Consider the following 24764-nt stretch of genomic DNA (forward strand, 5'->3'; position numbering starts at 1 on the left):
CCAAACACTCTCAGCCCTTTAACCGAAAGAATCCTGCTACATCTCTTGGTTTATATTCCAGATGCTTGTCCAGCTGTTTCCTAAGCACTTATCCCAACCGGTGATGGTATCCATAAGCTGAGGAACAATTCTCAGCTGGATAGTGCAAGATTTTCTACCAGGCAGATAGCTAGTTTGTGAAATGCAAAAACTCTTTATCCACAATATATGACCAATGCAGAGATTGACTACTCTATGCTAAGCAGCCCTTATGGCATTGCCAGGAGACTGAGAAAGAGATCCAGAGGTATCTGTCTCCATTTAGAGCATTTCATCTAAAGCAGCCTTACATTGGGACAACTTCTCCATAACCTAATCTCCCTGCAAAACTGACTTTAATTCCCTGGCAGCACAATTTCTGCTCCACCTCCTTGCAAACATATGGGTCAATGTCAAAAAGCATGACAAAAATGACCTCAGCATAATGTGGCAGTGCCAAGCTTTGAATTGGCCATGAACATTACTTCAGAGTTAATAAAACAGCAGGAATTTCCATTTACATGGGGCCTTAAATAAAATTAGCTTAAAAAGAAATTGAAATAAACAAAAAATAGACTTCTCAACAGATGATCAAATGCTTGATTAAAGAGGAAGGTGCAGGTAGCATAAAGCAGGAGAGATAGGTCAGGTCACGCAGAGAACCAAAGAGATTGCTGTGGAGTTTAAGGTTGGAAAGCTGAGGTGCTAATGTGACAAATAAAGGATGAGCAAGAGATCCAAAGTGAACCATCTTCACAGGCTTATAGCTCTCGTTCTGGAGGACACATGGGGGAAATCGGATGCTCGTTCAAATATAGCTTTATGAATTTCAATAATTTATGGCGAAATTGTTATCAGCAAATGTGTCGAGGCTTGGTTGATGTGTCAATTGGGTGGAGCGGAGCATCCCAGAAGTTATAAACACACACCAAGCACTGGAGGAACTCAGCCGGTCTTTCAGCATCCATAGGAAACCATCAAGGTTTTGGTGAGTTTTTCCTCCATTCACAACATCTGCAGACATTCACTTTTCACTCACCCCAAAGTATTATCAGAAACCTTCATTTTTATATTTTCTGCTCTGAATAGAACATTAAACATTTTTTTTCTTTTGGACAAGGATTGTTTCCATCATAAACCTCACTTGATAGTGACAGCTCTGCTGTGCCCCTCCCTCGACCTCCGGCCATATCCTAATCTCCCTGCAAAACTGACTTTGTTTGTGTGGTGATATGTTTCCTCCATTGTATATAGTTATTGTTGACTACTGTTTATATGGACCTGCCCTGCCCAGTGATGACTCATACCCTATGATTGCCCCCCCCCACCCTTCTTTGTCCTGGGCCATGACGGTTGAGCCACTTCTCCCTTCCCTCCATTCTTATACCTGGATCCCGGCCAGCAAGATTCTTCTGTATATTAAAGTCCATCACTCCCTCAGTCTCATCCCTGTGGTTACTGGTAGTGCCTAACAATTTAATGTACACAAATTATCTCTCCAGTAATGGAGAAGCTGCTGCGCCCCGGCCCACAATCTCCAGGAGCATCTGAATAGGACGAGCAGTGGATTAGCTGCTTCAGCAACTTCCTCGAGGCCGCTGCCAACCTGGTCAACTCTGATGAAAAGATCAAAGTTCTGCGAGCAAGAGTTGGCCAGAGAGCTTTCCAAACCATCAGGAGCTGTGCTACTTACACTGAGGCGATGACTGAGCTTCGGGCCCTCTACAAACTGAAGATCATGTATTCGTGTTACCTCCTGGCTTCCCGAAAACAGCAGCTTGGTGAGTCAGCTGAAGAGTCTATTCGTACCCTGCTTATGCTGGGGAGAGACTGTAGGGGTAGTTCCATGGCTCCTGTACCAGTAGCCCAGTATGTCGAAGACCTGGTCCGGGACACCTGTGTGTTGGGGTTGAGGTCCGACTACATAAGGCAGCGCCTGCTCGAAGAAAACCAGTTGCCACTGAAGCATACCATACTGCTGGTAAGGACTCTAGACTCGGCCCAGTGCCACATGGAATCGATCGCGGGCAAAAGCCGGCCCTCCATGTGCGCACCAAAAATGTCACTATCTTGGGGGATGGCATCGGGAATGGCCAATCTGACCATGGCAGCTGTGGCGACTGAACATGCGAAGTGCTATTTCTGCGGGCAGAGGAAGCACCTGTGATGACTCTGCCCCGCGAAGGGTGCTAGCTGCTCAGGCTGCGGAAAGAAGGGACATTATCTGCGAGTATGTAAACCCAGAACCTCCCCACAAAGCAGCATGGCGTGTACAACCAATGAGCGAGCCCTGTCTAAGTTCCAGTGCCAACCGCGTGCGCGGTGAGAGGAGCGCCATCTTACCTGCTGCCGCCTTCAACCTCTGTATGGACAGCGCAGCTGCAGCCCGCTTCGCTGATGCAACTTCCGCCTTCTTCCTCAACCTCGGCAGCCACGACTGCATGGTCAACATGGAAGCTGCCATCTTGTGCATCGGGCTGCCCCCCCGACAACGAAGATGACAATCCGATCCTGGCATCGATTACATTGAACCAGGCCAGCCCTCATCCAATCGCCCACTCCATGATGCAGATCGAGGTGAATGGTCATAAGATTAACTATCTCTTCAATTGTGGCAGTACGGAAAGCTTCATCCATCCTGATATGGTCCACAGACTCTCGCTTCCAGTCTGGCCAATGGGCAGCTCCATTTCATTGACATCAAAAGATCATCAGACTGATATTAGTGGGTTCTGTGTGGCGTCTTTGATGGTGGGAGAGGAACGTTATTATAATTTTCCTTACTGGTCATGCCCCAGCTCTGAGTGGTGATCCTCCTGGGCTTCAACTTCCAGAGTCAGTTTAGGAGTGTGACGATGGCATTCAGAGGCCCTCAACTGCCCCTCACAGTAAGCAACCCACAACTCCCGAATCCCTCCTCCTGCTCCCAGCCCCGGCCTGCAGTCTCACCACCCTTCGAATGTCCCCTCCGTCAGTATTCGCGAACTTGGCCCTGGAGTGCTGCCCCACAGCTACCAAGAGCAGGCACTACAGCGCCGAGAATAAGGCGTTTATCTGGGCCAAAGTTCAGCAACTCCTGGCGGAAGGGATCATCGCCCCTAGCTCCAGTCCCTAGAGAGCCCAGGTCATGGTGGTCAGGGGTGGGAGCAAGCCCTGCATGGTAATTGACTATAGTCAAACCATTAACCACTTCACCCAGCTGGACGCATACCCCCTTCCCCAGAGAGCTGACATGGTCAATAAGATCACTCAATACTGGGTATTCTCGACCATTGACCTCACGTCTGCCTATCACTTCCAGAAAGTGATGGTGGAGGAGCATAACTTGGCAGCGACGTTTCCCTATTTGGATAATGTCACCATCTGCAGCCATGATCAGGAGGACCATGACCCTAACCTTGCTAAATTTCTGCGGACTGGAAAGTCCCTGAACCTCACATACAATAATGAAGTGTGTCTTTAATTCCAATCATCTGGCTCTCCTTGGATGCGTTGTGGCACATAGTGTCATTGCCCCAGGCCCCAACCTCATGTGACCCCTGATGGAGTTCACAGTCCCAAAAACCCTGAAGGCACTGAAGAGGTGCCTGGGGCTGTTCTCCTACTATGAACAATGGGTGTCCAACTACGCCAATAAGGCCCATCCCCTCATTAGGTCCATAACTTTCCCATTATTGGCAGAGGCCCAGACTGCATTCCATCAAATCTGAGGAGACATCGCAAAGGCCACGATACATGTCGTGGATGAATCCATCCCCTTCCAGGTGGAGAGCGATGCCTCCGACTTTGCACTGGCCACCACACTCAACCAGGCAGGCAGGCCAGTAGCATTTTTTTCATGTACCCTTCATAGCCCTGAGACACGGCATTCCTCTATCGAGAAGGAGGCTTTGGCATCACTACCTGGCTGGAAAAAGATTTACCCTGATGATGGACCAGCGTGCCATCGACGTCATGTTAAACACAAAACAGTGGGGTAAAATATAAAATGACAAGATACTCAGGTGGAGAAATTCTCCACCTGAGTATCTTGTCATTTTATATTTTACCCCACTGTTTTGTGTTTAACATGACGTCGATGATATCTTGTACTGGCCAGGTAAACTCAATGATCGGCCTGATGCTCTATCCTGGGGGACTTGCCAGCATGCACCTTAACATCTCCAAGCCCTTCACAAAGCCTTTTGCCACCCCGGAGTTACAAGACTGTTCCAATTCATTAAGACTCGGAACCTCCTGTACTCCGTTGATGATGTCAGGTCCATGAGCAGACGCTGTCGGGTCTGCGCTGAATGCAAGCTGCAGTTCTACAGACCCGACAAGGCCCACCTCATAAAGGCCACTCGCTCGTTTGAATGACTGAGTGTCGATTTCAAGAGCCCTCCTTCCCTTGTCCAACAGGAACATTTATTTCCTGAACGTGAACGACGAGTACTCCCAGTTCCCCTTTGCCATTCCCTGTCCGGATATGACCTCGGCCTTTGTGATTAAGTCACTATGCAGTATCTTCACTCTGTTCGGGTACCCCGATTACATCGACAGCGATCAGGGGTTGTTGGTCATGAGTGAGGAGCTGCGGCAGTACTTTCTGGCCAGAGGCATAGCCACCAGTAGAACCACCAGCTATAACCCCAGGGGTAATGGCCAGGTGGAAAGGGAGAACGCTAACGTTTGGAAGGCTGTGCTCCTGGCCCTGAAGTCCAAGGACTTACCAGTGTCTCGCTGGGAGGACATCCTGCCAGAGGCATTACATGGCCATCTGATTGCTCCTAAACATCACTACAAACACCACCCTGCACGATTGCATGTTTGCCTTCCCCAGGAAGTCGGCAAATGGGTCCTCAGTGCCCCCCTGGTTGGTGACGCCAGACCCGGTCCTGCTCTGGAGACATGTGAGAGGGACATAAGTCTGATCTGTTGGTCGAAGAGGTGCACCTCATCCATGCTAACCCTCAGTACGCTTTTGTAAGGTACCCCAATGGCCATAAGGACATTGTACCCGTCCGGGTTCTGGCACATGCCAGAGAGCCTAGGACCACTCCACATACCCCTGACCACCCTGAGTTTAACACCACCCCACAATGGGACTCACTGTTATGAGCAGACTCACCTGGGCTACCACACCCCACGGATCTCACTCTTACAGCGCTAGCTCCCCTCAGGGCACTGACCCCCCCCACTCCATCCCATACCGCTTCTGACATCACCTCAACACAGATAGCACCCTCTCCATGTAGTCAGGCGGTGACCCCATTTCTTGACACCCGGCCAGTGGAACAGCAGACCACCCCCACCCCTGCTCCCCGCAGGTCCCATAGACAGAAGGGGTCACTGTTGCGACTGAATCTTTTAGTCTTGGCAGTTTTGTTTTTTTTTTCAAAGACTGAGGGGGTTCCTGCTTTAAAAGGAGGGGTGAATGTGGTGATATGTTTCCTTCATTGTATATAGTTATTGTTGACTACTGTATATATGGAGCTGGCCCGCCCACTGACGACTAATACCCTATGACTCCTCGCCCCGTGATCCTGGGCCATAAAGGTCGAGTCACCTCTCCCTTCCCTCCATTCCTGTACCTGGATCCAGGCCAGCAAGATTCTTCTGTATATTAAAGCCTATCGTTCCCTCAGCCTAGTCTTGGTGGTTACTGGTAGTGCCTAACAGTTTGTTTTATGAGCATTCTGTGTGCTTGGGTTAGCAGGATGGATATGTGGTCAGGGTAGCCAAGGTGTGGGTGAAGAGCAGCATTTTATGCACTGGGGGTGTTGGTGTACAATTGATCTTGGATTTTCTTTCCTATGGTGGCTATTTGACATGCTGTTGAAACAGTGGTAGAACAGTTTTCATGTTGGTGTGGTTGAAATCACCAGCTACAATCATGCAACTATCAGGGTGAGACATCTGTGCTTCACAGATGGCATCCTAAAGTTTCACCTTCATTTACCAAATACGAAATGCAAACTGAATTCCCTGGACAGTTTGAAGGGACTGCATTTCACCATCACATTCTCTATCTCTGCTGAGCAGAAGGTCTTTACTACATGGCCATCTGTTAAATTAAAAAGAAACAATAAATACAAAAAATAGATGGAAGATGGACACACACTCACTTTCCTGTCTCCAAGCAAAGCTCCCAGCTTATATCAAAGCTAGAACCTGATAGTTCGTCAAAATGGAGAGAAAAAGGGAGATTAAAGATGAACTATAGCTAACAAAGAGGAAAGGTGTCACAGAGAAGCAATGATGGCAATTTTCCTGTAAGAATTAACGTGGGTATTATTAGAACCAGGATTGCAAATACATTTTACAGCTCTGTAATCAAACGAACTTCCATATTGCAAAATTCCAGTGACTTAAACAATGGAGGGCTATCAGGAGTTTGTACGTTCTCCCTGTTCTGCATGGGTTTCCTACAGATCCTCCAGTTTCTACCCACCTTCAAAACTTAAGGGGCTTGTGTGTTAATTGAGGTATTCGGACGTGACAGGCTCGCGGGCAGGAAGGGCCTGTTACTGTACTGTATGTCAAAATTAATTTTAAAAATAAACTATTGGACTGAATTTAGTGACTGAATCCATAACTTATGTCAAAGTCAAAAACATTATTGAAAGGCTATTTTCTGATGTAATTATATAATAATGAAAAAAGTTGATGAAGAGTAACTGAAATTTTTTTCTACCGCATAATTCTATTTAGTTTTATAATCTGTGCATGACTATTATTCTTTCGGGTATCTTACCTGAACGGAGGATTGTTTTTTTTCTTTTTTTTGGCTAGAAATTCATTCATCCTATCAAAACAATATGTTGCCATGCTGTTGCAACTTGGGAAAACAGGATGCAATAACGTTCAATGTATTTCTGGGGACTTTGGCACTCCTTTACAAATACAACTCCTTATTTTTGGGGGGCAGGATTTTCACTTTCTTCAACACTTTTTATTCCAGCATAAAACTTACCAAAATACATCAATAGCAATGCAATATGAAAAATTCATTTTCTATGAGATCAATCACTCTACTTCCCTAAAACCATGTGACTTAAAAGTTAATATTGAACCGTGAGCTTTACCTTCACCAAAATTGTACATCTTGATTACAACCCAAAAAGAGCACCTTGATTCCTTTGCCGGTGAAGGTGGAGCCACAGTCATTTTCAGCATCTCAGCCAGTGGTTCTCAACCTTTTTCTTTCCACTCACATAGCACTTTAAGTATTCCCTATTCCATAGGTACTCTGTGATTAGTGGTGGGATGTGGGTGGGAAGAAAAAGTTTGAAACCCACTGTTTTAATCGTCCTTCATTGACTCATTATGTGCACGGGTTCATAACTCCAAAGGAAATGGGCCAATGACAATTTTTCTCAAGCAGAATATTTCAGTAACAATTGGGTCTTGAGCAGTGATTCTCAACCTTCCCTTACCACTCAAATATCAATCACAAAGCACTGATGGCATAGGGATTACTTAAAGTGGTATATGAGTGGGAAGAAAAAAGTTGAGAACCACTGATCTAAACCTTATTTTAGTGGCAACTACTGCTTTTTACCATGCCTTACAGATTGCTGCTCACTGCGTCATGGAGGTCGCTCAAACTCCATACTCAGAGAGGAGGCTTCAGCATCAGATACAGTCAAGTGCACAGAAGTATTGTCCTGCATTGTACATTGTTAAGTCAGTCACAGAGTCATAAGCATGAAAGAGGTCCTTTGACCAACTTTTCCATGCTGTCTCTGGGCCTCTGTACCCCACCCTGCAAGTGGATCCTTGACTTTCTCATCAGAAGACCACAGTCAATATGAATTGTGAGCAGTGTCTCCTCCTCAATGATTATCAGCACAGGTGCACCCCAAGGATGAGTGTTTAGCCCACTGTTCTACTCATTATACACCCATGACTGTGTGGCCGGGCACAATTCCAATAGTATCTACAAGTTTCCTGATGACATCACAGTTGTCGGCAGAATCACAAACGGCAATGAGGAAGTGTACAGGAGGGGGATAGATCAGCTCTTTGAGTGGTGTCACAGCAATAGCCTCGTGCTCAATATTAGCAAAGCCAAGGAGATGATTGTGGACTTCAGGAGGAAGTCGGGGGAACACAACGCATTCCTCAGTGAGGGCTCAGTAGTGGAGGGGGTAAAGAACTTCCAATTTCTGTCCTGGAGCGACCATTTTAATTCAATCACGATAAAGGCTTGCCAGCAGCTATACTTTGTGAGGTGTCTGAGGAGATTTCATATGTTACCAAAGAAAACTTCTACAAGTGTACCATGGGGGACATACTGGCTGGTTGCATCACTACCTGCATGGAGGCGCCAAATCTCAGGACAAGGAAAAAGTCCAGAGTGTTGTTAACTCAGCCTGCAACATCACAGGCACCGGACTCCACTCCATAGAACACATCTACATGAGGTGGTGTCTTAAAAAAGCAGCCTCTGTCCTCAAAGACCCCCACAACCCAGGCCATGCCCTCTTCACTCTGCTACTATTGGAAAAAAGGTACAGGAGCCTAAAGACGAGCACTCAGTGGCACAAGGGCAGCTTCTTCTCTGCTGCCATCAGATTCCTGAATGATCAATGAACCAAAGACACTGCCTTATTTTACATGCACTAATATTTTTATTTTTTGTATTAATTGATATAAGATGGTTCATAATATGCTGCAAAACACCAAATTTCGTGACTTGATCATGACAAATTCTGATTCTGATGAAGATGGCTTTCTGAGCTGGTCCCATTTGCCTGATTTTTTGCCATATCCTTCTCAGTCCCTCATATCCATGTATCTATTGAAATACTGTTTTAATGATGTAATAGCATCTGGTTCTATAGTTTTATCTGGCATCTCTTTCTAGATGTAGATGACCCTCTGACTGACAAACGTAGCCCCTCCAGTCCCTTTAAATCTCTCTCCTTTCACTTTTAACCTGCACCTTTTTACTCTAGAAGTGTCTACTCCAGGAAATAAACTATAAGCGTTATATTTATACTGCTCGTGTTTTATAAACCTCCTATGCTCTATAGGACCCAGCCTATCCATTTTCTCTCTTTAATCCAAGCCTTCTAGTTCCACTAACTATCATGAATCTTCGTGATGAATCTCCTGTTCATCTTTTCCTATTGCTGAGCTATCAGAGAGACATACAGTGTGGATTCATCAACACATTGAAATGCTGTATCAATTGCAGGTTTTTATGGGCCTCCTGCCAGACCAAAGTCTATGCTGACCCTGGTGAGACAGTATATAGAAGTGTTTGGGAGATAAATTGGGAAAGGTTTGTAAGAGCAGGTCACACACAAACACTTTAAAACACAGAATTTTTGTAGGAGCTTTTGCAAGAGTGCTCAGAGACTCATGATGGACTGTCATTTGAAAAGGCAACAAATGTAACAACAGGCAGTAGCTGGTTTGTCTGGAAAAAAACATTTACTGTCTGGAAGGTCATGTGATCTTTGCAGGCAGAGAACAGAAAGAAAACAGGCTTTGCTCTCAGAGTTGAAGGGAGTGAGAGAGAGAGAAAGAGAGAGAGAAGAGAGAGGGGACAGACACAGACATCGGTTCCAGAGGGACAAGCTGGCAAGCTTTGGAAGATGGCCTGCTCAAAGGAGAGGACTGGCTGTCCGGTGTTTCCCTTGGAATAGGAGAAACAGAAAAGAACACTGTGGTGACCTGAAAGAAAGAGGTCATCATCTGGAGAACTCTGAAGGGGAAAAGTTTAGTCTGCAAGACACTGGAGTGACTGATAAAAAAAGAATCAATTGTGGATGTCCTGGAACTAGAAAAACTCTCTGACAGCCAACAAGAACCTTTCTGAGTGGTAACCATTTACCTGTTAAGCACCAAAGCCTGGTGAACTTTATTACTGTTAACTTCTGTGCACAGTACAAGAATTGCCTACAACCAGTGAAATTGGACTCTGAACCAAAGAACTTTGCTGAACTTACACACACACATTACACACACGTGCGCTTATAATTAGAAGGGGGTTAAGTAGGTTAAGTGAGTCAATCGAGATAAGTTAAAGTTTGATTCTATTTTCATGCTCAAAGATAATTAAAAGCAACTTTTGTTTAATTAACCCTTTGTTGTGGTGGATATCTTTTGCTGCTGGGTTTTGAGGTCCTCTGGACTCATAACCAATCCAATTATCCTTCTTTAAATCTGAAATTGCTAAAATTCAGCATCATAAAATTAGATGGATTTATATTTACCTACGCGGGATTAATTCTTGCTTTGAAATGCAAATCAAACATTGTTTTCTTGTTTCTTCTGCACAAATGCACTAACAGATTTGCATGATGTAGAGCAAGATCTCCACAATCTGCTCACTGTTTCCAGTGTTCTGGCATTCATCTTAAGCTGAGAACCTTGGAATCAAAAGTAGATCAAAACTGCTTGATCTTACTCTTCCCCTAAAACATTTGTATCCACTCAATCTCAGTGTTTGGAAGTAATTCACGAAAATCTGTAGACACCGTGGTTGAAGTAAAAAAAACCCCACAAAATGTTGGAGAAGCTCAGCAGGTTAACCAGTGCCTTTTATGGAGCAAAAGGTAAAAATACAGAACCCGCGTTTCGACACAAAAATATGTAGACACTGTAGTTGAAGTAAAAACACAAACATGAAAATCTGTAGACACCATGACATCAAAGTGTGTAGACATCGTGATGAAAATGTCCCGAAGCCCAAAACACCAGTTATGTATTTTTACCGTTGCTAAATAAAGGGCATTGTTTTGACTTGCTGAGCTCTCCAGCATTTTGTGTTTATACCCCAATCCCAGAGTGTTATCTTGACAACAAAACATCAGTAGATGTCACTGTTGCACTGTAAATACTGCACATGTAGAGCTTCAAGATTATTAATGAGATATCTGATGACAGACAGACCCAAAACCTTTTGGGCAAGGACAGAAATACAGTTAATTTATCAATGAAGAATAATGGTGAATTCAGCATGTTTATACTTACACCAATGAACTGTTCCAGTTCAATATGTTCTTAAGTAACTCTGGCTTTTGGTTTAAGATTACAGATTCTTTGAAACAACTATCCGTTAAATGGGATGAAATATTGCCAGTTAAACATATACATTATCTGTTAGATGTCACAAGATTCAACCATAATAACCATAGCCAGCTAATTATTTGGATGGAAAGTCATAATTAAAATTATTTTTGTATTATTACCTTCTGTATTTTATTAGTTTTTACTGAACAGTCTGAAAGGTGATTGATAATGAACTAATGCAATACCCTTGAAACTGCAAACATGGCCAGTATTCTGAAACTAAAATAAAAATCTTGATGGGTCATGTTCCGCTGTTTTCAATAAAGATGATGCCAGTGGCCAGCATTATAGACAGCAAACAACTCAACATCAGCATTTCTCACATGCATTAATTGTTAAACAAAGCAGAATTTAATTGCATTAAATTACCAAATTAGATTGAATGTTTTTTTCTCTCTCTCATTTTGCTCTCTTATAGTCTCATATTTTGTCACATGTCAAAAGATGAGGCCATTTGATATGAGCATTCAGATCAATCCTATCAGTTCGATGGATTCCCCAATCATTTTCCTGTAATCAATTATCGCGTATACGCTCAAACTCCACCGATTCTTCCACCATCCCATCTATATCGGTGGCCAGTTAACTTACACTCGTGTATCTTTGGAGTGTCAGTGGATGGAAACCAGAGCACTCAGGATACCTCACACAGTCACAGCATGAGCATGCAACTCCACACAGCCAACACCAAAGGATAGGTTCAAATCTGGGTGGATGCATGAAGTAGTAGATCAGGAAAACAAGAGACTCATTGTCAGCCAAAAACAAAAATTAGGCAGGACAGCTATGAGCAAAAGTGAGATAACAAAGAGATCAACATGGAAAGATTTCACCTGGTGGACATTGGGTGCAGTGGTGCAAAGCCTGGGAGACTGAAATGCAGTAAATTTCTGCCAAATATGATTGAATGACATTAACTGCTTGGGGCACAGTGATTAATTGTAATTTGCTGCATCACAATCTTTGCATGAACTTAAGCATTTCTGCGATGGCGTCTGAGTCAACGCAACATCTTCGACTTGGAGGGATCGATTCCCCAAAGCACTTTACATGCTGCTACCAAGTGCTGAGCACTTCCATTCAATGATTGCACCCTTATTTAGTCGGGTTTGTTATGACTTTATAACTCTAAGTATGAGATAGCAGTACTACTTGCTGTGGCATTACCCCATCTCTCCCTGAGTACTACACGACACCACACAATGAAGGAGATTTAATTGGACTTTCTATTGAAAATTATTATTGGTCCAATAAATCTACATCTGCAGCCCTTCAAACTGCTTGGGTCAGTGGTTATCACCAAGCAGCATTTGGAGCCACAGAGTTTTAGAGCTGGGAGGTGCAGAGAGGTGGTGACACCACAGGTTCAGACAGGTAGACTGGTGACCACAAGGAGAGGAAGGAAGATCGTGCAGGAGTCTCCAGTGGCCTGCTCTGAAGCAAGTACACCATTTTGGATACAAATGGAGGAATAGTCTCCCAGGAGAAGATAGTCTCCCAGCTCAGTGACACCATTACTGGCTATTATGTTTTTTCAAATATGAATAATGTTATTTTTTTTCCCATCGTCAATTTTCACACACGCCTTCTGGAGTAGCCATTCACACAGAATGACCTGTATACAGATATCACCCGCGTGTCTAGACTAAATGCCCAAGGAGCGGCATGTAGGTAAGCTGGACGTGGGTTGACGTTGCCTGTTGCATCATCATTACCTCATATTCATTAGCCCATTTTTGCGGACCGCCTGGAGTACAGTTTAGACTGCGGGCAGTCCACAATAATATCTGAGGGTGTCACTCATTTTGATTCTGATCTTTTTGTACAGATTAAATTCTGGGAATTTGGGAATAATTTCCCGGAACGCAGCTGCTGTGTAAAAAACATATACTGTCAGGAGCATGATCAAAGACCCCATGAACAATAGTAATAGGGAATTCTATAGTCAACAAGGAATGGGGACCGGGCTGAAAGTCAATACAGAGGATAATTAAAATGACGGAGAAGATCACTTTTCTCTATTGATAACATTCACCAGGAACTTTGCTCAAATAGAATTCAAAAGAATTACTGAGGATCTTTTCCAACCAACATACAGTATATTGGACTTTCTATCATCAGGAAGAAAAATTAAAACCAGGGCTGCCAGGCTGGGAAATAGCTTCCTGCAGGCTGTGTCTTGTAACCAAGTAAATTATTCTAAAATACTTTATATAGTCTTTATGTGATTATTATATGCTATGTGTTATGTTTGTATGTGCACTGTATTCAGAAGAATTGCTGTTTCATCTGGTTGTTTATGTAGATTCAGATGATTACAAACTTGAGATCTGAAGCTGTTTTTAACACATTAATGTGCCTTGAATATGCTGTCGAGGAAGTGGTAGAAACAGCAAGATTTAAGAGGAATTTAGACAGGCACATGTTCAGCCAGGGAATAGAGGGAAATAGACTATGTCCAGGCATAGAGGATTAGTTTCAATTTGCATCACGGCTAGAAGAAATATCATGGACCAAAGGGCCTGCTCCCTTGCTGGAATGTTTTGTCTTTAATGTTCTATACTGTTAATGGGATAGACTGGCAGCAAGATTTTGATTATTGATGAAAAATCTGCATAACTTGAAGGCTTGTTTGACCCCTCAAGATTACACCTTTGGCAATGTCTAAAACCTCATTTAATAAGCACTTTATCTCAACTATTTAACTTAATAAGGAATACATGTCAAATATGATTCCCAATGACAATGAATGGAAGCTTCAGAACATAAATCCATCTCCAAGCTTTAGCCAGTCAATGCTCTAGTACTTCATAAATAGCACATTTCCTGCCTCCTGTGACACTTTTGATACACTAGATCTTACAGAATATCTTTTATCTGTCTTCTCAGTTTTTTTGTCTTTAAAATGAAATTGTTAAAATATGTCGACACATCAAATCCCTGTGGAGACAGAATGGTGGCTTTTAAAATAGATCAGATTTTTTTAAAAAATAAATGGTGAAAGTTTGCTGCAGATGGACGACAGTGCTTGTGCATGAATGACTAAAGATTAGTTGGCAGGAGCAACAGGTACTGATAATCAAACAGGCAAATGGAATGTAGCCATTGCTGGATGGATTCAGTTTAAGAGCAGGAAGGTTCTGTTGCAGTTGTGTGGGGTCATGTGGGGATGTACTCATTGGAATTTAGAAGAATGAGAAGGGTACTGACATAAACCAAAAATTATGGATGGGACAGACAAGACAGAAGTAGGAAAGTTGCTTCCATTGGTAAGTGAGAATAGAACTGAACGATTATGGCCTCAGGATTTGAGAATGTAGATTTAGGACAGATGAGGAGGCAGGAGCTCCCTTTCCCAAAAAAATAGAGCATCTGTGGGATTCTCTGCCAAAGGGAAGCAGAAGAGGGTGCCTCATTAAATATATCTGAGGCACAGTTAGATCTTTGCAGAGCAGGGATATTAAAGATGATGGAGAAAAGGCAAGCAGAGTCCTCGACCAGATCAGTCATGATCTCATTAAATGATGAAGCAGGAGGCTTCCTCCAGCTCCCACTTCTGATACTCTTATACCTACACATTAATCATAATCTGTGCTTATCAGTCCATTCCTCAGAATGTGCAAAGACTGTCTGCTCGAATATACAGCACTTTTTTTCCCCTCTGCAATATAACCCTGATTAAATCATCCCTCAATATCTTTTTCTCCATAAAAAAATAATTTAGTTCAGTGAGTCACTCCTCAAAATCTAATTTAAAACTCAAAGTTCCACATTCATACTTGTCATTACTTTTGAAGGCTGGGTGGGTGCCAAAATTTATACAGAATGCTCCTTGTATGACGACTTCATTGATCTATAGCAGAATAATTTTAAACCAGTCAACTGCCTTAAGATGAATTCTTGTGTTTGTTAGATTAGTTGAAACCAAGTTTCCTAGTGACTGAACTTTTTTGTAACCAGCGCTAAGTTCATCTTTTCTCATATTCATTGTTGAAATGAATATTGTTTTCAATGTATAAATATTATGTTTTTCCAATTCGTCACGTTATCAATAACACTACATATAATTCCCAATAAGATCCATTTACATTTCTTTAAATTTCTCTAAATGTTTAATATTGTTCCATTCAGATGACCATCTGCAAATATTATAACACTACAAGAATAACATAAAAATTAGTCCTCAAAAAATGGATTTTACCCTTCACTATTTTCCAATATTGTCACCTTTTGCTCTGCATTGTCAAAATGGTATCTGTCACTACTTTACTTTTGAGTTGTAGCAGGCAAAGAATGAAATCATTCATTCAACCACGTTTCTTCTCGTTCATGAGAGCAATTACACATTCCAACATTCCATTCTTCCCAAGGAGCACTGGAATAATTTCCCTTCAAAAAGCCATTCATTTCCCATTTGAAAGCTCTGATTGAAACTGCTTCCACCATCCCTACAGCCCAGATCATAACCATTCTATGAATTTAAAGGTTATCCTTGTGCTCACTTTATCTTTTACCTTTTGCTTTGAATCTATGTTCTTGGTCTCAAGAGATTGTGTCATGGGAAGAATTTCTTGCAAATGATCCTACCTATATACACCATGATCCTGTGAACCTTTATCAAATTTACCTACAATATATTTTTTAAAAAAGCACACAAGAACAATAGAAAAGTGATCGCAAGAGCAGTGATCATTGTGGATTTATTTCAACTATTATCCTCATAGTCAAGGATGACTTGCTTCTATTCTGGTTTTGTAGGTTCTTAAGTGACTGGTGAGGACAATGTTGGACCTGAAAATTCTTCGACACATGGAGTGATCAAGTTATGAATTGGTTGTTCCTTCTGGCACTTACATATGGGTTTTTCTGCCTTTCTATTCATGATATCAACATTTCTAATGTTCCTTCTCCCAGATGAGTTTTCATTGATCAGCTTCTCCCAGGAGTCAATGGGCATATTGCAGTTCTTCAAGGAAGTTTTGAACAGATCTTTGATTCCCTCCAGCAGGGCTCTCAGGTCACTTTAAAATACCTGCAATGCTGTTTCTACAAAAGCATCTAATTCACTGGAAGGCTAAGTCAACCAATGTCAACATCCTCTTCTCCCCTATATTGCCTCTATTGAGGCCCTAGATACTCTCCAACTGCTAAGATTAAGCTTATTTTCCACATTATACCTCGTATAGTGAGAAGGATTCTTCTGCAAACTGGTTATTTCTAACATTCATACAGCCATGTTAATTTACAGAATATGGAGTTTCACTGAAAAGAAAGATGAATTTGTGCCAAGGTAGGAGATAGCATGATAGCACTGTAGTGTGGTTTATTCAGGAGCCAGGTAGCTGTGGAAAAGAAATTGTCCTTAAGCTTTGCATTTGTAATGGGTTCACATAGGGTGTAGAAAATGTTTTCCAGCATTTATTCACACACTTAAGAAGAAAAAAAAGAAACAACCATTGCCTTATGAGTTTTATTCCTTTTCTAACCCTTTTCTCCCTTAGCAAGTAACAAGCGGTGTCTTCATTCTTTTCCTCAACTATATTCAGATACTTAATTTTAACATCTCAACTGTGTACACAGTATTAGCTAATAACTTTTAATATATGCCCAAAAAAGCATTTTGCATTTTAAAATTCTTTCAAACTATATAGAAACTATATATATATATATATATATATATATATACACAAAGTGAAAACAGTGGCACCCAGGGGGCAAGTTAAAAACAGCATAGAGAAAATAACTGGCCAAAATCATACATTTAATAAAGAAATTCTGTACCTTTAGAAGACAAAATAACACAACCATTACCTTCTGAGTTTTCATTTCCTTTTCTGCCTTTTTTCTCCTAAGTATACAAAATAACAGAATTTACACAGTGAAATCTCAGCAAAGCTATATTGATCACATGACCAGCACATGGTAACAGAGCCAAAACACCAGTAAGATAAAGAAAAACCATAAAACTTACATTAATGGTTAAAAGCAATATAACATCAATTCTAAAACATAATAATATTAGCAATGAACAATATGCATCAAGATTGATAATATAACCAATTAATTTTCCAAAGAAAATATTAAAATAGCCCAGCAGCTAAGTTCCCCCACATTTACCCTTAGCAAGTAACAAGTAGTGTGAAGAACAGAAAGGGAGGGGCTTAGGAGGCACAGAAGAAGTATGCACTTCAAAATTCATTCTCACCGGAAACACTATTAAAATGACATTAAGTACAAATTCTTCATTGAGATGAAATTTACAATATAGAATTGAGGATAAAAATTATTAAAAAACCATTTTTAACTCTGTTACACACTCTTCTGCCTTCTCCCCAATGGAAAGTGAGAGGGGAGATTATAACTGGGGTGTCATGGGTCTTTCAGTATGTTGGCTGCCTTTCTTGGGCAGCAGGGAATGTCGATGAAGTCCATGGATTGGAGGGAAAGCTACGTATTATTTTGAGCTGCATTCACCACCTTCTGCAGATTCTTCCGATCATGAGCAGAGCAGCTCCTGTATCATGGGTAAAACAAAGGATTCTGTTGACACTGTGGTGAAGTGAAAAAAAACACAAAAATGCTGGAGAAACTTAGCAGGTCAAACAGAGCAAATGTAAAGATATGTCACTCATGTTCCCCCACACCTTGAAGAAGGCTTAAACATTGGTGATGTATCTTTACCTTTGCTCCATAAAGGCACTGTTTGATCTGTTGACTTTCTCAAGCATTTGTGTGTTTTTTCAGCTCCTGCATCATGTCTGATGGATCCAGTAAGTATGCGTTCAATGGTGCACCTGCAGATGTTGGACAAGGGGTATATGCTGAATTTCATTTTCTAATAGAGGTATTGGTGCACTTTCTTGACCATCACATCGACATGCATGTCCCAGGTAAAGTCATAGTTAATGTTTACTGCTAATAACTTGTTAGCTATCCACACTTTCCCCTTCAAAGCCATTAATGTGGACAGGGGTATAGTGTCTTCCTAAAGTCAATCATCATTCACTTTTGTGATGTGAGAGGGAGGCTGTTGACACCACGTCACTAAATGTTCAATCACTTTCCTGTCTTCCATCTCATTGTAATATGATTTTGGCCATTTATTTTCTCTATGCCGTTTTTAACTTGCCCACTGGGTGCCACTGTTTTCACTTTGTGTGTATATATATATATATATATATATATATAGTTTCTATATAGTTTGAAAGGATTTTAAAATGCAAAATGCTTTTCTGGGCATATATTAAAAGTTATTAGCTAATACTGTGTACACAGTCTATTTGAGAGTGGTCATGCAGGATATGTTGAGGAGGATTGGAGGGTAGCTCATGTTGTTTCACTGTTTAAAAAAGGCTTCAAATGTAAACCAGGTAATTATGGGCCTGTGAGTCTGACGTCGATGGTAGGTGATATGCTCTATCAATAACACCAAAGACTGAGTGAGGCGAACGATAGGCTTTAATAGACATCAGATTGTGCTCGAATGGAGGATGGGGCAGGGAGGTCAACGTTTATGGCCAGGTCACAAGGCGAGGAGTTACTAGGAAGTGAGTCATCAGTGGGTGGGCCAGCCACTCGTACAGTATATACATATCACCACAGTAGGTAAAATTAATGAAGTGTGTTCTTAGAGATGGAATATACAATTATTTAGGTGGACAGGGATTGATTAGGAGAATTCAACATTGTTTTGTGCATGGTAGATCATGTTTAACAAATTCCTCGAATTTTTCGACGAGGTTACCAAGAAGATGGACAAAGGGAAGGCTGTGGATGTTGTCTATATCGACTTTAGTAAGGCCTTTGAAAAGGTTCTGTATAAGAGGTTAGTTTGGAAGATTCAATAATTAGGTATTAAAGTTGAAGTAGTGAAGTGGATTCAACACTGGGTGGATGGGAAATGCCAGAGAACAATGGTGAAAAATTGTCAAATCAGAGGCCGGTAACTAGTGGTGTGCCTTAGGGATCGGTACTGGATCCGTTATTGTTTGTCATATATATTAATGATCTGGATGATAAGGTGGTAAATTGGATCAGTAAGTATGAAGATGATACTTTGGTTGATGGTGGTGTGGACAGTGAAGAAGGTTTTCAAAGCTTGCAGTGGGATATAGTCTAGTTAGAAGAGTAGATAGAAAGACAGCAGATGGAGTTTAATACTGAGAAGTGTGAGGTGCTACATTTTTGTAGGATTAATCAGCAAAGATCATACACTTTAAATGGCTGACAATTGAGGAGTGCAGTAGAATAAAGGGATTTAGGAAATCTGGTACATAATTCCCTGAAATTGGAGTCACTTGTGGATAGGGTGATGAAAAAAGATTTGGGCATGTTGGCTTTCATTAATCAGAGTATTGAGTACAGGAGTTGGGATGTCATGTTGAAGTTGTATAAGACCAAATTTGGAATATTGTGTGCAATTTTGGTTGCTGAATTATAGGAAGGATATCAACAAAATAGGAGGTATAGAGAGAAGATTTACAAGAATGTTTCCTGGGTTTCAGTGTTTGAGTTACAGGGAAAGATTAAACAGGCTAGGACTTTATTCCCTGAAGCATAGAAAATTGAGGGGTGATTTGATAGAGGTATTTAAAATTATGGGGTGGGACAGTTAGAGTAAATATGGATAGGCTTTTTCCATTAAGAGTGGGGGATATTCAAACAAGAGGGAATGGATTGAGATTGAAGGGGGAAGAGTTTAGGGGAAACATTAGGGGGAATTTCCTCACTCAGAGGGTGGTGGGGGTATGGAATGAACTCTGGCCAAAGTGGTAGATACGGGGTCGATTTTAATATTTATGGAAAAGTTGGATAGGTACCATAGTGTAATATTTAGTTGGAATTAAATAGATTGTTACAGTTTTTCTGAGATTCATAAAATGAAACTAATCCTGATATCATCTTTTCGGATCTTTATCAACTTTTCTCAATCAGATCTATTTTAAGGCACAATGACCAAGAAACTGCATGCACAGAGCTTATCAAATTTGACGGACAGCTGGACAGAGGTAGATAATAATGCTTGCAATAATTCAAATGAAATAACTTGTAAGTCAATGAAAGAAAGGTCTATGAAAATGAAATTCATTTTGTTCTGACATCGGGCCTTTGCCCAAAATGTTAACTCTGTTACTTTTCTCACAAAGGCTGCTTGACCTGAGTGTTTGGAGCATTTTTTTTGCTTTTATTAAGGTAAGGTTTATATTCACTGTTTAACACAAGGTCACTTGAAATATTATGTGAAAAACTTGGTATTTTTTTTGGGGGGGGGGGTGCATGGAAAGAGATAATCAATGCTTTTGATTGAGACTTGCACTGAATCCTGTTGCAGATTTTTGACCCTAACCATCTCTTTTCCTCCACAGATGTCCTTTGGCCTACTGAGTTCCTTCCAGCAATTTACTACTTAAAAGGTAAAGGTTTCATTATTGTCACGTAATACTACATTTAGAATGGAACATACATGAAATTCTTTAACTTTGTTGACTGCAAGGAAGACAGAGTGTCGCCACTTTGTCATGTGCTCCTCATTGAAATGAAGCCCCAGCAAAAAATGAACTCTCAGCCCCTGGCTTCCAAGACCACTCTATCAGAGCCTCTCCGTAATTCAGAATCTACAGTCTTTTCTGTCTTCAATTGAAATATTATGTTGGGGGGAGGGGGCGTGGCAAGATGGCGTAGAGTCAAGACGTGCAATCTCGACCTCTCTGGCCAGACTTTTAAATACCTGTTTTTTAACCCTTTGTTTTCAAGTTTAAACTTTTTAAATTTTAGTTTAAAGTATTAAGGAATTATTATGGCCACTAATGGTAAAAAGACTAAACCTCAAGTTCATAAGAAGTTACATTTTCAAAGTGCTGAAGATTTGGGGCCTAGATGACTTGATACAGCCCCAGGCTCAATTACTTCATTGTCTAAACCCCAAAGATTGCCTGTGGGGGCTGAAAAAAAAACACCTATTACTCACCAAATGAAGGATGGCGCTGGAATTACCCATTCTCCAGAAAAAGGTGTCTGTTCCCAAGTGTACCCCGATTTGGAAAACCTTTCGATTTCAATGGATGAAGCATACAGGAAGACAACTCCATTGTTGGAAATGCATCAGGTAGCATTTCAATCTGAAGAAATCATTTTTCTTTGTGAATTGATGAAAAACAATGAGATAAGGGGAGAGTCCTGCAGTGACTCCCTGAGGAAGTCGGAGTGCCATCACTGGGAGTCCAGACCCGCGCTAAAAATTTTTAAATGCTTTCTATTGAGTTGCAGCAGGAGCTGCAGTTACCTTGTCTGCCACTATGTCAAAGAGAGCAGAGTTGAGCTTTACTGAATTACAGTGTTGCAATTAAATGAAGTTATTCAAGCTGTTATAAAACCTTTGTTGACATCTCAAATGAACGAAATGGCTCAAATGAATGCTGGTATAAGTTCAGAATTAAATATGGTTAAGACACGTGTGGATGCATCTTCTAAAGAATTTTTAAAAATTCAGACTGCTTTTTTGGACTGTTTTGGACTGTAAACAACAAGTGACTTCTGACACAGAAAAAGTGTTGAAGGTGGAAAATCAATCATAGAATTAGGAGAACGTGAGAAGGAGCTAGAAAGAAAAATAGATTACTTGAAGAATCAAAGCAGAAGGAATAATGTGGTTTGCCATAAGGTATAGAAGGACAAGATCCTCTTCGTTTCTTTAAAGACTGGATTCCGCAAATATTAGGGCAAGAATTTTTTCTCTGGGGGATTGGTAATGGAAAGAGCCCATAGAGCTTTAAGAAGAACACCCTCAGCTGGTCAACCAACGAAGCCGGTAATAATTTGATGTTTGAGTTATTTGGACAGAGAACCAATACTTCGACTTGCAGTACAAAATGCGAGACAATGACAAACCCCATTATTGATTCAGAATAGCAGAGTCTTTTTTATCCTGATTTGAGTCAAGAGGTCATTTAACGTTGACATCGATTTAATCCAGTTAAAGAAGTTTTATGGCAGAAAGGTTATAAGTCTACTTTTCATTACCCTGCAGTGTTGAAAGTGTTTTATGGAAACTATCAATTTCGGATTTTGAAACTGATCGTGAAGCAATGATTTTTGCTGATTCATTGCCAGATATAAGAGGAAAAAGACGTAGTCCACCATTATCTCCTAAAGAAAAATTTAGTTGCTCTGGAAATGGAAGAAATGGCAGAAATGGGAAAAACGGGAATGGAAAGAGTCTACCTCCTTCTGAAATGGCATCTTCGAGATTGGAATCTTCTGGATGAAAAGAAGAATTTTCTTATTCTATTTTTTCTTTTGTGATTATGATATTTTGATGTTATTGACTGTTTGGCTGGGGAGGGGGAGATCTGCACTAAGTTCTTTACTAGTCATCAGCCACTGGTGGGTGATCCACACCCAATTTTTGTTTAGGGGATTACTATCTTTTGTTAGTTTTTTTGGGGGGGGGATTTTCTTTTTTTTCATTATTATTTTTTAATTTTTTTTAGTTTTCAATTTGTGTTTTTTTTTATTGGAGGGCCTATATACATTGATTTGAGTTTTTATATAAAGATATTATTGGCATTTAGTAATAATAGTAGATATGTCAAAGTTGAGGTTTGCTACTTTTAATGTTCAAGGATTAAATAGACAGATTAAACGTAAGTGAGTCTTAGCATATATTAAGAAAATGAAAATTGATATTGCCTTTTTACAAGAAACACATTTGAATGTGAAGGAAATCATGAAATTAAAAAGGGACTGGGTTGGGCATGTATATTCCTCTTCATTTAATTCTAGAGCTAAAGGTGGAGCAATTTTGATACATAAAAATTTATCTTTTGAATTACAATCAATGGAGGAAAAGCCAGGATGTATTCTTAAATTGAATTGTAAGATTTTTAGAGAATTTTGGACTTTACTTAATATTTATGCCCCAAATGCAGATGATGAAATATTTATTTCAGATGCATTTTTATGTTTGGGTCAGGCTAATGATAATATTTTAGTTGGTGGTGATTTTAATTGTGTTTTGGAACCTTTATTAGATAAATCTCCGAAGAAAGGTAAAAAATCCAAGATGGCAATTCAGGTCCAAGCATTGATGAAAGATCTTAATTTAGTAGATATTTGGAGACGTCCTAATCTGACAGAGAAAGATTTTTCCTTTTATCCATCTAGACATGAATCGTTTTCAAGTATTGACTTCTTTTTAGTATCGGCACATTTACAAAGGAAAATACAACAAGCGGAATATAAAAGTAGGGTGATTTCAGATTATTCTCTGTTATATTTTACATATGAAACCTGAGAAAATTCAAATAGCTTATCGTTGGAGATTTAATACAATGTTGTTAAAAAATATGGAATTTATTGATTTTTTGAATAAACAAATTAATTTTTTTTTAAAGAAAATTCTAATTCTGTTCAAAGTAAGTTTGTATTATGGGATGCTATGAAAGCCTATTTGAGGGGACAAATAATAAGTTATACTTCTAAAATAAAAAAGAATCGATTAAATCAGAGTCTTGAATTAGAGAAACAGATCGATGAGTTAGAAAAGGAATTTCAGAAAGATGCTACAGAAGATCAGAAAATAGATTTATCTAGGCTGAAATTGAAATATAATACTTTGCAATCTTATCAATTTGAATGTGTGATTAATAGGACTAAACAACAGTATTACGAATGAGTAGAGAAAGCATATAAGCTATTGGCATGGTGTAATGGAAGATTTAAACCGTGTTTTTTACTTTTACAGCCTTTGCTTCTGCAAGGCTGAGAACCTGCTTGTTTTTTTAGAATCAGCAGACATAACCTAAATTCCACCGAGGGGCCAGAGATGCAGTTATCTGAAGAAAGGACATCTGTGTGCCAAGAACATTTAATCTTCCTGCTTGTTTTGTTCACAGACTGTCAGAGGCCTAGCCTTGATGCAAAATAAACCATTGTATTCAAAGTGATAAGCTGAAAATTGTTATTTAATAGAAACCTTGCATGCTAGTTTGCTCGCTTATCTTTCTTGCTGTGCTGGGAATAGGTGCTTGGGTAAGCAGTTTTTGGGTAATATAGCCATGGTCCCGCTGCTGAAGTTTGAGACTCTCTGAGAGGTGGCAACATCTCTCAGCAAGAAGAAGAACTCCTAGAGTCCAGCCAATGTCCCAGTCGGTGGAGGTGGAGAAGCTGCTACCGGCGCCCAGTCGTTGCCTCGCTTCGGCAGTTGGGACCAATCCAAGCGTTGATAAGTTTAGTTGGGAAGGGCTTGCTTATTGTAGTTTGAAATCAGCTTTTGAATTTGTAAAAAAACATTTGTATAAACTGAACTGCTCTCGGTGTGTGTGTCTAATTTCTTTCGGTAGCTCAAACATTGACCAATCTAAAACGAACAAAATGAGAGGTATAAGTTTACCCAAGACACATGGCAATTAAAGAAAGAACAGATATCGAGGACTATTAATGCTGTTAGATGGAATTCTCTTATTACTTATAAACTTCATGAGATTAATGATGAATTTTATTCATTTTATAAAAAGTTATATACATCTGAAGGAAAACAGGAAACTGGATCGATTGATCTTTTTTTATCAAAGCTGGATTTACTGATATTAGAGGATGGAGATAAACAGGAGTTAGAAGAACCATTTACTTATTTGGAAATTAAAAAACCTATGCTGGGAATGCCGAATGGTCAATTGAAT

General features: G+C 40.5%; 1 long non-coding RNA gene across 5 annotated transcripts in view; it reads right to left on the bottom strand.

Moving 5' to 3' along the window:
• The window catches only part of LOC138755142 (uncharacterized), a 467989-nt gene that overhangs the window by 229525 nt on the left and 213700 nt on the right, over positions 1-24764 (bottom strand). For all 5 annotated transcript variants that reach the window (XR_011352046.1, XR_011352047.1, XR_011352049.1 and 2 more), the window contains one exon: positions 16897-16933. This is a non-coding gene — a long non-coding RNA (uncharacterized lncRNA). The remainder of the gene's footprint in view (positions 1-16896; positions 16934-24764) is intronic.

Source organism: Narcine bancroftii, chromosome 2 (assembly GCF_036971445.1).
Source record: "Narcine bancroftii isolate sNarBan1 chromosome 2, sNarBan1.hap1, whole genome shotgun sequence".
In the NCBI taxonomy this organism is placed as follows: domain Eukaryota; kingdom Metazoa; phylum Chordata; class Chondrichthyes; order Torpediniformes; family Narcinidae; genus Narcine; species Narcine bancroftii.